The sequence below is a fragment of the Schistocerca gregaria genome, unplaced genomic scaffold, assembly GCF_023897955.1.
Source record: "Schistocerca gregaria isolate iqSchGreg1 unplaced genomic scaffold, iqSchGreg1.2 ptg000180l, whole genome shotgun sequence".
In the NCBI taxonomy this organism is placed as follows: domain Eukaryota; kingdom Metazoa; phylum Arthropoda; class Insecta; order Orthoptera; family Acrididae; genus Schistocerca; species Schistocerca gregaria.
The window spans coordinates 804,933-818,972 of record NW_026061730.1 but is presented as its reverse complement, the minus strand read 5'-3'; the positions used below and the strand labels follow the sequence as shown (position 1 = coordinate 818,972).

Here is a 14,040-nt window from a genome sequence, read left to right as displayed (position 1 = left end):
CTGGTGTTGCTGGTTGTGACTGCTGATAACAGATGCCGTAGCAATCAATTCATGGAGTGAGTTGTATGTTTTGCGATAGTCTGTCTCTGACAAGGAAGCACAGGTGATATAGGTGCGAACACAGGAAGCTTGCAGCCCCTCGCTGCCTGCAGACGCAGAGCAGCCATACTAGGAGAGCGGCCTAAGCCGTAGGCGAAATGTGCTCATTCGCTTTGGCGCGACGTCGAACTATAAATAAGGCTGTCACTAGCGTGAGCGTTGCGTGGGCGTCGTGTAAAGTCGGAAAAGTCATCTGCATGGGTGATTGCCAAGTTTGGGGAGCGAATCGTAGTACGATCAGTGCAATGGAGACGCGGAAACTTGTTGTGTCCCAGTGTTTTGCAGTTGGACGACAAGAGTTTTACACAGTAGCAAAGAGCGAGGCACTGAGTTGGCATGAACAATGGAGAGCACAATGGGGCTCGAGATGTGCTTGTTACCTCAGGTGCTGTGTGATTGTCGACAAGGAGTGAAATGGACCAATTTGTGACCGCCCTTTCAATTTAAGACGTTCAAAACAGACGGAATTTGCATTCGTAATACCAGAGCATCGAAACTACTTGGAACTCTTGTGTATATGAACGTGTCCGCGCCTTTGTATTCTGGTACCTTCGCCGCTACAAACCAACCAACCATCGTGTCCGTGCACATCAGAGTCGCAAAGAATGGAGAATAGCCAGGCTTGGTCGTGTGTGTAGCTGTAGCTCAGTTGACAGATCGTTCGCTTAGCGTGTGAACGGTCTCGGGTTCAAGCCCCGGCTCCTCCATGTTTTGTGGTCAGTACATGGTAAGTGTTGGTCGCGGCGAACATAAACGCACGCAAGAAGTTGCAAAACCAGCGTCACAGACTGATATGATGTATACTGTCATAAGGAGAGCAAGATGTAAGTGTGGGGACCGGCTGTTATCGTGGTGTCATCGAGTGCAGATCTGTCTTAGGTATCACGGCTTAACGTCATTGAAGTCTAGAGAGTGGACAACACGTTCGTCTTACTCACAGCGGTGTCTGAACTCTATTTTCGACGTTATGCGTGCCACTTTCATTGTGGCCAACTACGATTCGATACAGAATGCACGAAACCTGAAAGACACCCTCACTGATACATAGAGAGTAGTGTTTGTCTGCGGAATAATGGGAGTGCAAGGGTCTGTGACATTGATATGACTGTATGTAGCACTACCAGTTAACGGGGGGATGGGCGTAGCTCAGATGGTAGAGCGCTCGCTTAGCGTGCGAGAGGTACTGGGATCGATACCCAGCGCCTCCAGAATTTTTAACACACCTACATGCGCACCTTGCCATGCAAGTGGAATAATTCCCAATTGGCGAGCGTGCTTTTATTCGTGCGCAGGAAGCACCCTCCTCCCACACCTACACTTAATTTAGAAACAGTACAAATGTTCCCATAAGATTCTCAGGCCTACGTCGGAAAGATCTGCCTTGCGCCGATTTCACGTAAATCCCACTGCACGTTCCCATTCTTTGCCTGCAGTCGGCTGCTACTGGTGTTGCTGGTTGTGACTGCTGATAACAGATGCCGTAGCAATCAATTCATGGAGTGAGTTGTATGTTTTGCGATAGTCTGTCTCTGACAAGGAAGCACAGGTGATATAGGTGCGAACACAGGAATCTTGCAGCCCCTCGCTGCCTGCAGACACAGAGCAGCCACACTAGGAGAGCGGCCTAAGCCGTAGGCGAAATGTGCTCATTCGCTTTGGCGCGACGTCGAACTATAAATAAGGCTGTCACTAGCGTGAGCGTCGTTTAAAGTCGGAAAAGTCATCTGCATGGGTGATTGCCAAGTTTGGGGAGCGATTCGTAGTACGATCAGTGCAATGGAGACGCGGAAACTTGTTGTGTCCCAGTGTTTTGCAGTTGGACGACAAGAGTTTTACACAGTAGCAAAGAGCGAGGCACTGAGTTGGCATGAACAATGGAGAGCACAATGGGGCTCGAGATGTGCTTGTTACCTCAGGTGCTGTGTGATTGTCGACAAGGAGTGAAATGGACCAATTTGTGACCGCCCTTTCAATTTAAGACGTTCAAAACAGACGGAATTTGCATTCGTAATACCAGAGCATCGAAACTACTTGGAACTCTTGTGTATATGAACGTGTCCGCGCCTTTGTATTCTGGTACCTTCGCCGCTACAAACCAACCAACCATCGTGTCCGTGCACATCAGAGTCGCAAAGAATGGAGAATAGCCAGGCTTGGTCGTGTGTGTAGCTGTAGCTCAGTTGACAGATCGTTCGCTTAGCGTGTGAACGGTCTCGGGTTCAAGCCCCGGCTCCTCCATGTTTTTTGGTCAGTACATGGTAAGTGTTGGTCGCGGCGAACATAAACGCACGCAAGAAGTTGCAAAACAAGCGTCACAGACTGATATGATGTATACTGTCATAAGGAGAGCAAGATGTAAGTGTGGGGACCGGCTGTTATCGTGGTGTCATCGAGTGCAGATCTGTCTTAGGTATCACGGCTTAACGTCATTGAAGTCTAGAGAGTGGACAACACGTTCGTCTTACTCAGAGCGGTGTCTGAACTCTATTTTCGACGTTATGCGTGCCACTTTCATTGTGGCCAACTACGATTCGATACAGAATGCACGAAACCTGAAAGACACCCTCACTGATACATAGAGAGTAGTGTTTGTCTGCGGAATAATGGGAGTGCAAGGGTCTGTGACGTTGATATGACTGTATGTAGCACTACTAGTTAACGGGGGGATGGGCGTAGCTCAGATGGTAGAGCGCTCGCTTGGCGTGCGAGAGGTACTGGGATCGATACCCAGCGCCTCCAGAATTTTTAACACACCTACATGCGCACCTTGCCATGCAAGTGGAATAATTCCCAATTGGCGAGCGTGCTTTTATTCGTGCGCAGGAAGCACCCTCCTCCCACACCTACACTTAATTTAGAAACAGTACAAATGTTCCCATAAGATTCTCAGGCCTACGTCGGAAAGATCTGCCTTGCGCCGATTTCACGTAAATCCCACTGCACGTTCCCATTCGTTGCCTGCAGTCGGCTGCTACTGGTGTTGCTGGTTGTGACTGCTGATAACAGATGCCGTAGCAATCAATTCATGGAGTGAGTTGTATGTTTTGCGATAGTCTGTCTCTGACAAGGAAGCACAGGTGATATAGGTGCGAACACAGGAAGCTTGCAGCCCCTCGCTGCCTGCAGACGCAGAGCAGCCATACTAGGAGAGCGGCCTAAGCCGTAGGCGAAATGTGCTCATTCGCTTTGGCGCGACGTCGAACTATAAATAAGGCTGTCACTAGCGTGAGCGTTGCGTGGGCGTCGTGTAAAGTCGGAAAAGTCATCTGCATGGGTGATTGCCAAGTTTGGGGAGCGAATCGTAGTACGATCAGTGCAATGGAGACGCGGAAACTTGTTGTGTCCCAGTGTTTTGCAGTTGGACGACAAGAGTTTTACACAGTAGCAAAGAGCGAGGCACTGAGTTGGCATGAACAATGGAGAGCACAATGGGGCTCGAGATGTGCTTGTTACCTCAGGTGCTGTGTGATTGTCGACAAGGAGTGAAATGGACCAATTTGTGACCGCCCTTTCAATTTAAGACGTTCAAAACAGACGGAATTTGCATTCGTAATACCAGAGCATCGAAACTACTTGGAACTCTTGTGTATATGAACGTGTCCGCGCCTTTGTATTCTGGTACCTTCGCCGCTACAAACCAACCAACCATCGTGTCCGTGCACATCAGAGTCGCAAAGAATGGAGAATAGCCAGGCTTGGTCGTGTGTGTAGCTGTAGCTCAGTTGACAGATCGTTCGCTTAGCGTGTCAACGGTCTCGGGTTCAAGCCCCGGCTCCTCCATGTTTTGTGGTCAGTACATGGTAAGTGTTGGTCGCGGCGAACATAAACGCACGCAAGAAGTTGCAAAACCAGCGTCACAGACTGATATGATGTATACTGTCATAAGGAGAGCAAGATGTAAGTGTGGGGACCGGCTGTTATCGTGGTGTCATCGAGTGCAGATCTGTCTTAGGTATCACGGCTTAACGTCATTGAAGTCTAGAGAGTGGACAACACGTTCGTCTTACTCACAGCGGTGTCTGAACTCTATTTTCGACGTTATGCGTGCCACTTTCATTGTGGCCAACTACGATTCGATACAGAATGCACGAAACCTGAAAGACACCCTCACTGATACATAGAGAGTAGTGTTTGTCTGCGGAATAATGGGAGTGCAAGGGTCTGTGACATTGATATGACTGTATGTAGCACTACCAGTTAACGGGGGGATGGGCGTAGCTCAGATGGTAGAGCGCTCGCTTAGCGTGCGAGAGGTACTGGGATCGATACCCAGCGCCTCCAGAATTTTTAACACACCTACATGCGCACCTTGCCATGCAAGTGGAATAATTCCCAATTGGCGAGCGTGCTTTTATTCGTGCGCAGGAAGCACCCTCCTCCCACACCTACACTTAATTTAGAAACAGTACAAATGTTCCCATAAGATTCTCAGGCCTACGTCGGAAAGATCTGCCTTGCGCCGATTTCACGTAAATATCACTGCACGTTCCCATTCTTTGCCTGCAGTCGGCTGCTACTGGTGTTGCTGGTTGTGACTGCTGATAACAGATGCCGTAGCAATCAATTCATGGAGCGAGTTGTATGTTTTGCGATAGTCTGTCTCTGACAAGGAAGCACAGGTGATATAGGTGCGAACACAGGAAGCTTGCAGCCCCTCGCTGCCTGCAGACACAGAGCAGCCACACTAGGAGAGCGGCCTAAGCCGTAGGCGAAATGTGCTCATTCGCTTTGGCGCGACGTCGAACTATAAATAAGGCTGTCACTAGCGTGAGCGTTGCGTGAGCGTCGTTTAAAGTCGGAAAAGTCATCTGCATGGGTGATTGCCAAGTTTGGGGAGCGATTCGTAGTACGATCAGTGCAATGGAGACGCGGAAACTTGTTGTGTCCCAGTGTTTTGCAGTTGGACGACAAGAGTTTTACACAGTAGCAAAGAGCGAGGCACTGAGTTGGCATGAACAATGGAGAGCACAATGGGGCTCGAGATGTGCTTGTTACCTCAGGTGCTGTGTGATTGTCGACAAGGAGTGAAATGGACCAATTTGTGACCTCCCTTTCAATTTAAGACGTTCAAAACAGACGGAATTTGCATTCGTAATACCAGAGCATCGAAACTACTTGGATCTCTTGTGTATATGAACGTGTCCGCGCCTTTGTATTCTGGTACCTTCGCCGCTACAAACCAACCAACCATCGTGTCCGTGCACATCAGAGTCGCAAAGAATGGAGAATAGCCAGGCTTGGTCGTGTGTGTAGCTGTAGCTCAGTTGACAGATCGTTCGCTTAGCGTGTGAACGGTCTCGGGTTCAAGCCCCGGCTCCTCCATGTTTTGTGGTCAGTACATGGTAAGTGTTGGTCGCGGCGAACATAAACGCACGCAAGAAGTTGCAAAACAAGCGTCACAGACTGATATGATGTATACTGTCATAAGGAGAGCAAGATGTAAGTGTGGGGACCGGCTGTTATCGTGGTGTCATCGAGTGCAGATCTGTCTTAGGTATCACGGCTTAACGTCATTGAAGTCTAGAGAGTGGACAACACGTTCGTCTTACTCAGAGCGGTGTCTGAACTCTATTTTCGACGTTATGCGTGCCACTTTCATTGTGGCCAACTACGATTCGATACAGAATGCACGAAACCTGAAAGACACCCTCACTGAAACATAGAGAGTAGTGTTTGTCTGCGGAATAATGGGAGTGCAAGGGTCTGTGACGTTGATATGACTGTATGTAGCACTACTAGTTAACGGGGGGATGGGCGTAGCTCAGATGGTAGAGCGCTCGCTTAGCGTGCGAGAGGTACTGGGATCGATACCCAGCGCCTCCAGAATTTTTAACACACGTACATGCGCACCTTGCCATGCAAGTGGAATAATTCCCAATTGGCGAGCGTGCTTTTATTCGTGCGCAGGAAGCACCCTCCTCCCACACCTACACTTAATTTAGAAACAGTACAAATGTTCCCATAAGATTCTCAGGCCTACGTCGGAAAGATCTGCCTTGCGCCGATTTCACGTAAATCCCACTGCACGTTCCCATTCTTTGCCTGCAGTCGGCTGCTACTGGTGTTGCTGGTTGTGACTGCTGATAACAGATGCCGTAGCAATCAATTCATGGAGTGAGTTGTATGTTTTGCGATAGCCTGTCTCTGACAAGGAAGCACAGGTGATATAGGTGCGAACACAGGAAGCTTGCAGCCCCTCGCTGCTTGCAGACACAGAGCAGCCACACTAGGAGAGCGGCCTAAGCCGTAGGCGAAATGTGCTCATTCGCTTTGGCGCGACGTCGAACTATAAATAAGGCTGTCACTAGCGTGAGCGTTGCGTGGGCGTCGTGTAAAGTCGGAAAAGTCATCTGCATGGGTGATTGCCAAGTTTGGGGAGCGAATCGTAGTACGATCAGTGCAATGGAGACGCGGAAACTTGTTGTGTCCCAGTGTTTTGCAGTTGGACGACAAGAGTTTTACACAGTAGCAAAGAGCGAGGCACTGAGTTGGCATGAACAATGGAGAGCACAATGGGGCTCGAGATGTGCTTGTTACCTCAGGTGCTGTGTGATTGTCGACAAGGAGTGAAATGGACCAATTTTTGACCGCCCTTTCAATTTAAGACGTTCAAAACAGACGGAATTTGCATTCGTAATACCAGAGCATCGAAACTACTTGGAACTCTTGTGTATATGAACGTGTCCGCGCCTTTGTATTCTGGTACCTTCGCCGCTACAAACCAACCAACCATCGTGTCCGTGCACATCAGAGTCGCAAAGAATGGAGAATAGCCAAGCTTGGTCGTGTGTGTAGCTGTAGCTCAGTTGACAGATCGTTCGCTTAGCGTGTGAACGGTCTCGGGTTCAAGCCCCGGCTCCTCCATGTTTTGTGGTCAGTACATGGTAAGTGTTGGTCGCGGCGAACATAAACGCACGCAAGAAGTTGCAAAACCAGCGTCACAGACTGATATGATGTATACTGTCATAAGGAGAGCAAGATGTAAGTGTGGGGACCGGCTGTTATCGTGGTGTCATCGAGTGCAGATCTGTCTTAGGTATCACGGCTTAACGTCATTGAAGTCTAGAGAGTGGACAACACGTTCGTCTTACTCAGAGCGGTGTCTGAACTCTATTTTCGACGTTATGCGTGCCACTTTCATTGTGGCCAACTACGATTCGATACAGAATGCACGAAACCTGAAAGACACCCTCACTGATACATAGAGAGTAGTGTTTGTCTGCGGAATAATGGGAGTGCAAGGGTCTGTGACGTTGATATGACTGTATGTAGCACTACTAGTTAACGGGGGGATGGGCGTAGCTCAGATGGTAGAGCGCTCGCTTAGCGTGCGAGAGGTACTGGGATCGATACCCAGCGCCTCCAGAATTTTTAACACACCTACATGCGCACCTTGCCATGCAATTGGAATAATTCCCAATTGGCGAGCGTGCTTTTATTCGTGCGCAGGAAGCACCCTCCTCCCACACCTACACTTAATTTAGAAACAGTACAAATGTTCCCATAAGATTCTCAGGCCTACGTCGGAAAGATCTGCCTTGCGCCGATTTCACGTAAATCCCACTGCACGTTCCCATTCTTTGCCTGCAGTCGGCTGCTACTGGTGTTGCTGGTTGTGACTGCTGATAACAGATGCCGTAGCAATCAATTCATGGAGTGAGTTGTATGTTTTGCGATAGCCTGTCTCTGACAAGGAAGCACAGGTGATATAGGTGCGAACACAGGAAGCTTGCAGCCCCTCGCTGCCTGCAGACACAGAGCAGCCACACTAGGAGAGCGGCCTAAGCCGTAGGCGAAATGTGCTCATTCGCTTTGGCGCGACGTCGAACTATAAATAAGGCTGTCACTAGCGTGAGCGTTGCGTGAGCGTCGTGTAAAGTCGGAAAAGTCATCTGCATGGGTGATTGCCAAGTTTGGGGAGCGATTCGTAGTACGATCAGTGCAATGGAGACGCGGAAACTTGTTGTGTCCCAGTGTTTTGCAGTTGGACGACAAGAGTTTTACACAGTAGCAAAGAGCGAGGCACTGAGTTGTCATGAACAATGGAGAGCACAATGGGGCTCGAGATGTGCTTGTTACCTCAGGTGCTGTGTGATTGTCGACAAGGAGTGAAATGGACCAATTTGAGACCGCCGTTTCAATTTAAGACGTTCAAAACAGACGGAATTTGCATTCGTAATACCAGAGCATCGAAACTACTTGGAACTCTTGTGTATATGAACGTGTCCGCGCCTTTGTATTCTGGTACCTTCGCCGCTACAAACCAACCAACCATCGTGTCCGTGCACATCAGAGTCGCAAAAAATGGAGAATAGCCAGGCTTGGTCGTGTGTGTAGCTGTAGCTCAGTTGACAGATCGTTCGCTTAGCGTGTGAACGGTCTCGGGTTCAAGCCCCGGCTCCTCCATGTTTTGTGGTCAGTACATGGTAAGTGTTGGTCGCGGCGAACATAAACGCACGCAACAAGTTGCAAAACCAGCGTCACAGACTGATATGATGTATACTGTCATAAGGAGAGCAAGATGTAAGTGTGGGGACCGGCTGTTATCGTGGTGTCATCGAGTGCAGATCTGTCTTAGGTATCACGGCTTAACGTCATTGAAGTCTAGAGAGTGGACAACACGTTCGTCTTACTCAGAGCGGTGTCTGAACTATATTTTCAACGTTATGCGTGCCACTTTCATTGTGGCCAACTACGATTCGATACAGAATGCACGAAACCTGAAAGACACCCTCACTGATACATAGAGAGTAGTGTTTGTCTGCGGAATAATGGGAGTGCAAGGGTCTGTGACGTTGATATGACTGTATGTAGCACTACTAGTTAACGGGGGGATGGGCGTAGCTCAGATGGTAGAGCGCTCGCTTAGCGTGCGAGAGGTAGTGGGATCGATACCCAGCGCCTCCAGAATTTTTAACACACCTACATGCGCACCTTGCCATGCAAGTGGAATAATTCCCAATTGGCGAGCGTGCTTTTATTCGTGCGCAGGAAGCACCCTCCTCCCACATCTACACTTAATTTAGAAACAGTACAAATGTTCCCATAAGTTTCTCAGGCCTACGTCGGAAAGATCTGCCTTGCGCCTATTTCACGTATATGCCACTGCACGTTCCCATTCTTTGCCTGCAGTCGGCTGCTACTGGTGTTGCTGGTTGTGACTGCTGATAACAGATGCCGTAGCAATCAATTCATGGAGCGAGTTGTATGTTTTGCGATAGTCTGTCTCTGACAAGGAAGCACAGGTGATATAGGTGCGAACACAGGAAGCTTGCAGCCCCTCGCTGCCTGCAGACACAGAGCAGCCACACTAGGAGAGCGGCCTAAGCCGTAGGCGAAATGTGCTCATTCGCTTGGGCGCGACGTCGAACTATAAATAAGGCTGTCACTAGCGTGAGCGTCGTGTAAAGTCGGAAAAGTCATCTGCATGGGTGATTGCCAAGTTTGGGGAATGATTCGTAGTACGATCAGTGCAATGGAGACGCGGAAACTTGTTGTGTCCCAGTGTTTTGCAGTTGGACGACAAGAGTTTTACACAGTAGCAAAGAGCGAGGCACTGAGTTGGCATGAACAATGGAGAGCACAATGGGGCTCGAGATGTGCTTGTTACCTCAGGTGCTGTGTGATTGTCGACAAGGAGTGAAATGGACCAATTTGTGACCGCCCTTTCAATTTAAGACGTTCAAAACAGACGGAATTTGCATTCGTAATACCAGAGCATCGAAACTACTTGGAACTCTTGTGTATATGAACGTGTCCGCGCCTTTGTATTCTGGTACCTTCGCCGCTACAAACCAACCAACCATCGTGTCCGTGCACATCAGAGTCGCAAAGAATGGAGAATAGCCAGGCTTGGTCGTGTGTGTAGCTGTAGCTCAGTTGACAGATCGTTCGCTTAGCGTGTGAACGGTCTCGGGTTCAAGCCCCGGCTCCTCCATGTTTTGTGGTCAGTACATGGTAAGTGTTGGTCGCGGCGAACATAAACGCACGCAAGAAGTTGCAAAACCAGCGTCACAGACTGATATGATGTATACTGTCATAAGGAGAGCAAGATGTAAGTGTGGGGACCGGCTGTTATCGTGGTGTCATCGAGTGCAGATCTGTCTTAGGTATCACGGCTTAACGTCATTGAAGTCTAGAGAGTGGACAACACGTTCGTCTTACTCAGAGCGGTGTCTGAACTCTATTTTCGACGTTATGCGTGCCACTTTCATTGTGGCCAACTACGATTCGATACAGAATGCACGAAACCTGAAAGACACCCTCACTGATACATAGAGAGTAGTGTTTGTCTGCGGAATAATGGGAGTGCAAGGGTCTGTGACGTTGATATGACTGTATGTAGCACTACTAGTTAACGGGGGGATGGGCGTAGCTCAGATGGTAGAGCGCTCGCTTAGCGTGCGAGAGGTACTGGGATCGATACCCAGCGCCTCCAGAATTTTTAACACACCTACATGCGCACCTTGCCATGCAAGTGGAATAATTCCCAATTGGCGAGCGTGCTTTTATTCGTGCGCAGGAAGCACCCTCCTCCCACACCTACACTTAATTTAGAAACAGTACAAATGTTCCCATAAGATTCTCAGGCCTACGTCGGAAAGATCTGCCTTGCGCCGATTTCACGTAAATCCCACTGCACGTTCCCATTCTTTGCCTGCAGTCGGCTGCTACTGGTGTTGCTGGTTGTGACTGCTGATAACAGATGCCGTAGCAATCAATTCATGGAGCGAGTTGTATGTTTTGCGATAGTCTGTCTCTGACAAGGAAGCACAGGTGATATAGGTGCGAACACAGGAAGCTTGCAGCCCCTCGCTGCTTGCAGACACAGAGCAGCCACACTAGGAGAGCGGCCTAAGCCGTAGGCGAAATGTGTTCATTCGCTTTGGCGCGACGTCGAACTATAAATAAGGCTGTCACTAGCGTGAGCGTCGTGTAAAGTCGGAAAAGTCATCTGCATGGGTGATTGCCAAGTTTGGGGAGCGATTCGTAGTACGATCAGTGCAATGGAGACGCGGAAACTTGTTGTGTCCCAGTGTTTTGCAGTTGGACGACAAGAGTTTTACACAGTAGCAAAGAGCGAGGCACTGAGTTGTCATGAACAATGGAGAGCACAATGGGGCTCGAGATGTGCTTGTTACCTCAGGTGCTGTGTGATTGTCGACAAGGAGTGAAATGGACCAATTTGAGACCGCCGTTTCAATTTAAGACGTTCAAAACAGACGGAATTTGCATTCGTAATACCAGAGCATCGAAACTACTTGGAACTCTTGTGTATATGAACGTGTCCGCGCCTTTGTATTCTGGTACCTTCGCCGCTACAAACCAACCAACCATCGTGTCCGTGCACATCAGAGTCGCAAAGAATGGAGAATAGCCAGGCTTGGTCGTGTGTGTAGCTGTAGCTCAGTTGACAGATCGTTCGCTTAGCGTGTGAACGGTCTCGGGTTCAAGCCCCGGCTCCTCCATGTTTTGTGGTCAGTACATGGTAAGTGTTGGTCGCGGCGAACATAAACGCACGCAACAAGTTGCAAAACCAGCGTCACAGACTGATATGATGTATACTGTCATAAGGAGAGCAAGATGTAAGTGTGGGGACCGGCTGTTATCGTGGTGTCATCGAGTGCAGATCTGTCTTAGGTATCACGGCTTAACGTCATTGAAGTCTAGAGAGTGGACAACACGTTCGTCTTACTCAGAGCGGTGTCTGAACTATATTTTCAACGTTATGCGTGCCACTTTCATTGTGGCCAACTACGATTCGATACAGAATGCACGAAACCTGAAAGACACCCTCACTGATACATAGAGAGTAGTGTTTGTCTGCGGAATAATGGGAGTGCAAGGGTCTGTGACGTTGATATGACTGTATGTAGCACTACTAGTTAACGGGGGGATGGGCGTAGCTCAGATGGTAGAGCGCTCGCTTTGCGTGCGAGAGGTAGTGGGATCGATACCCAGCGCCTCCAGAATTTTTAACACACCTACATGCGCACCTTGCCATGCAAGTGGAATAATTCCCAATTGGCGAGCGTGCTTTTATTCGTGCGCAGGAAGCACCCTCCTCCCACATCTACACTTAATTTAGAAACAGTACAAATGTTCCCATAAGTTTCTCAGGCCTACGTCGGAAAGATCTGCCTTGCGCCGATTTCACGTATATGCCACTGCACGTTCCCATTCTTTGCCTGCAGTCGGCTGCTACTGGTGTTGCTGGTTGTGACTGCTGATAACAGATGCCGTAGCAATCAATTCATGGAGCGAGTTGTATGTTTTGCGATAGTCTGTCTCTGACAAGGAAGCACAGGTGATATAGGTGCGAACACAGGAAGCTTGCAGCCCCTCGCTGCCTGCAGACACAGAGCAGCCACACTAGGAGAGCGGCCTAAGCCGTAGGCGAAATGTGCTCATTCGCTTGGGCGCGACGTCGAACTATAAATAAGGCTGTCACTAGCGTGAGCGTCGTGTAAAGTCGGAAAAGTCATCTGCATGGGTGATTGCCAAGTTTGGGGAATGATTCGTAGTACGATCAGTGCAATGGAGACGCGGAAACTTGTTGTGTCCCAGTGTTTTGCAGTTGGACGACAAGAGTTTTACACAGTAGCAAAGAGCGAGGCACTGAGTTGGCATGAACAATGGAGAGCACAATGGGGCTCGAGATGTGCTTGTTACCTCAGGTGCTGTGTGATTGTCGACAAGGAGTGAAATGGACCAATTTGTGACCGCCCTTTCAATTTAAGACGTTCAAAACAGACGGAATTTGCATTCGTAATACCAGAGCATCGAAACTACTTGGAACTCTTGTGTATATGAACGTGTCCGCGCCTTTGTATTCTGGTACCTTCGCCGCTACAAACCAACCAACCATCGTGTCCGTGCACATCAGAGTCGCAAAGAATGGAGAATAGCCAGGCTTGGTCGTGTGTGTAGCTGTAGCTCAGTTGACAGATCGTTCGCTTAGCGTGTGAACGGTCTCGGGTTCAAGCCCCGGCTCCTCCATGTTTTGTGGTCAGTACATGGTAAGTGTTGGTCGCGGCGAACATAAACGCACGCAAGAAGTTGCAAAACCAGCGTCACAGACTGATATGATGTATACTGTCATAAGGAGAGCAAGATGTAAGTGTGGGGACCGGCTGTTATCGTGGTGTCATCGAGTGCAGATCTGTCTTAGGTATCACGGCTTAACGTCATTGAAGTCTAGAGAGTGGACAACACGTTCGTCTTACTCAGAGCGGTGTCTGAACTCTATTTTCGACGTTATGCGTGCCACTTTCATTGTGGCCAACTACGATTCGATACAGAATGCACGAAACCTGAAAGACACCCTCACTGATACATAGAGAGTAGTGTTTGTCTGCGGAATAATGGGAGTGCAAGGGTCTGTGACGTTGATATGACTGTATGTAGCACTACTAGTTAACGGGGGGATGGGCGTAGCTCAGATGGTAGAGCGCTCGCTTAGCGTGCGAGAGGTACTGGGATCGATACCCAGCGCCTCCAGAATTTTTAACACACCTACATGCGCACCTTGCCATGCAAGTGGAATAATTCCCAATTGGCGAGCGTGCTTTTATTCGTGCGCAGGAAGCACCCTCCTCCCACACCTACACTTAATTTAGAAACAGTACAAATGTTCCCATAAGATTCTCAGGCCTACGTCGGAAAGATCTGCCTTGCGCCGATTTCACGTAAATCCCACTGCACGTTCCCATTCTTTGCCTGCAGTCGGCTGCTACTGGTGTTGCTGGTTGTGACTGCTGATAACAGATGCCGTAGCAATCAATTCATGGAGCGAGTTGTATGTTTTGCGATAGTCTGTCTCTGACAAGGAAGCACAGGTGATATAGGTGCGAACACAGGAAGCTTGCAGCCCCTCGCTGCTTGCAGACACAGAGCAGCCACACTAGGAGAGCGGCCTAAGCCGTAGGCGAAATGTGTTCA

General features: G+C 49.2%; 7 non-coding genes across 7 annotated transcripts; all 7 read left to right on the top strand.

Moving 5' to 3' along the window:
* Nucleotides 1-1,232: 1,232 nt before the first annotated feature.
* Nucleotides 1,233-1,307, top strand: Trnaa-agc (transfer RNA alanine (anticodon AGC)). Its single transcript has one exon. It is a non-coding gene; the product is annotated as a tRNA-Ala (tRNA).
* Nucleotides 1,308-2,763: 1,456 nt separating this feature from the next.
* Trnaa-ggc (transfer RNA alanine (anticodon GGC)) lies at nucleotides 2,764-2,838 on the top strand. Its single transcript has one exon. It is a non-coding gene; the product is annotated as a tRNA-Ala (tRNA).
* A 1,467-nt stretch (nucleotides 2,839-4,305) lies between these two features.
* Nucleotides 4,306-4,380, top strand: Trnaa-agc (transfer RNA alanine (anticodon AGC)). Its single transcript has one exon. It is a non-coding gene; the product is annotated as a tRNA-Ala (tRNA).
* A 1,467-nt stretch (nucleotides 4,381-5,847) lies between these two features.
* Nucleotides 5,848-5,922, top strand: Trnaa-agc (transfer RNA alanine (anticodon AGC)). The gene has a single exon. It is a non-coding gene; the product is annotated as a tRNA-Ala (tRNA).
* A 1,467-nt stretch (nucleotides 5,923-7,389) lies between these two features.
* On the top strand, nucleotides 7,390-7,464 carry Trnaa-agc (transfer RNA alanine (anticodon AGC)). The gene has a single exon. It is a non-coding gene; the product is annotated as a tRNA-Ala (tRNA).
* Nucleotides 7,465-10,462: 2,998 nt separating this feature from the next.
* Trnaa-agc (transfer RNA alanine (anticodon AGC)) lies at nucleotides 10,463-10,537 on the top strand. Its single transcript has one exon. It is a non-coding gene; the product is annotated as a tRNA-Ala (tRNA).
* A 2,987-nt stretch (nucleotides 10,538-13,524) lies between these two features.
* Nucleotides 13,525-13,599, top strand: Trnaa-agc (transfer RNA alanine (anticodon AGC)). Its single transcript has one exon. It is a non-coding gene; the product is annotated as a tRNA-Ala (tRNA).
* The last annotated feature ends 441 nt before the right edge of the window (nucleotides 13,600-14,040 follow it).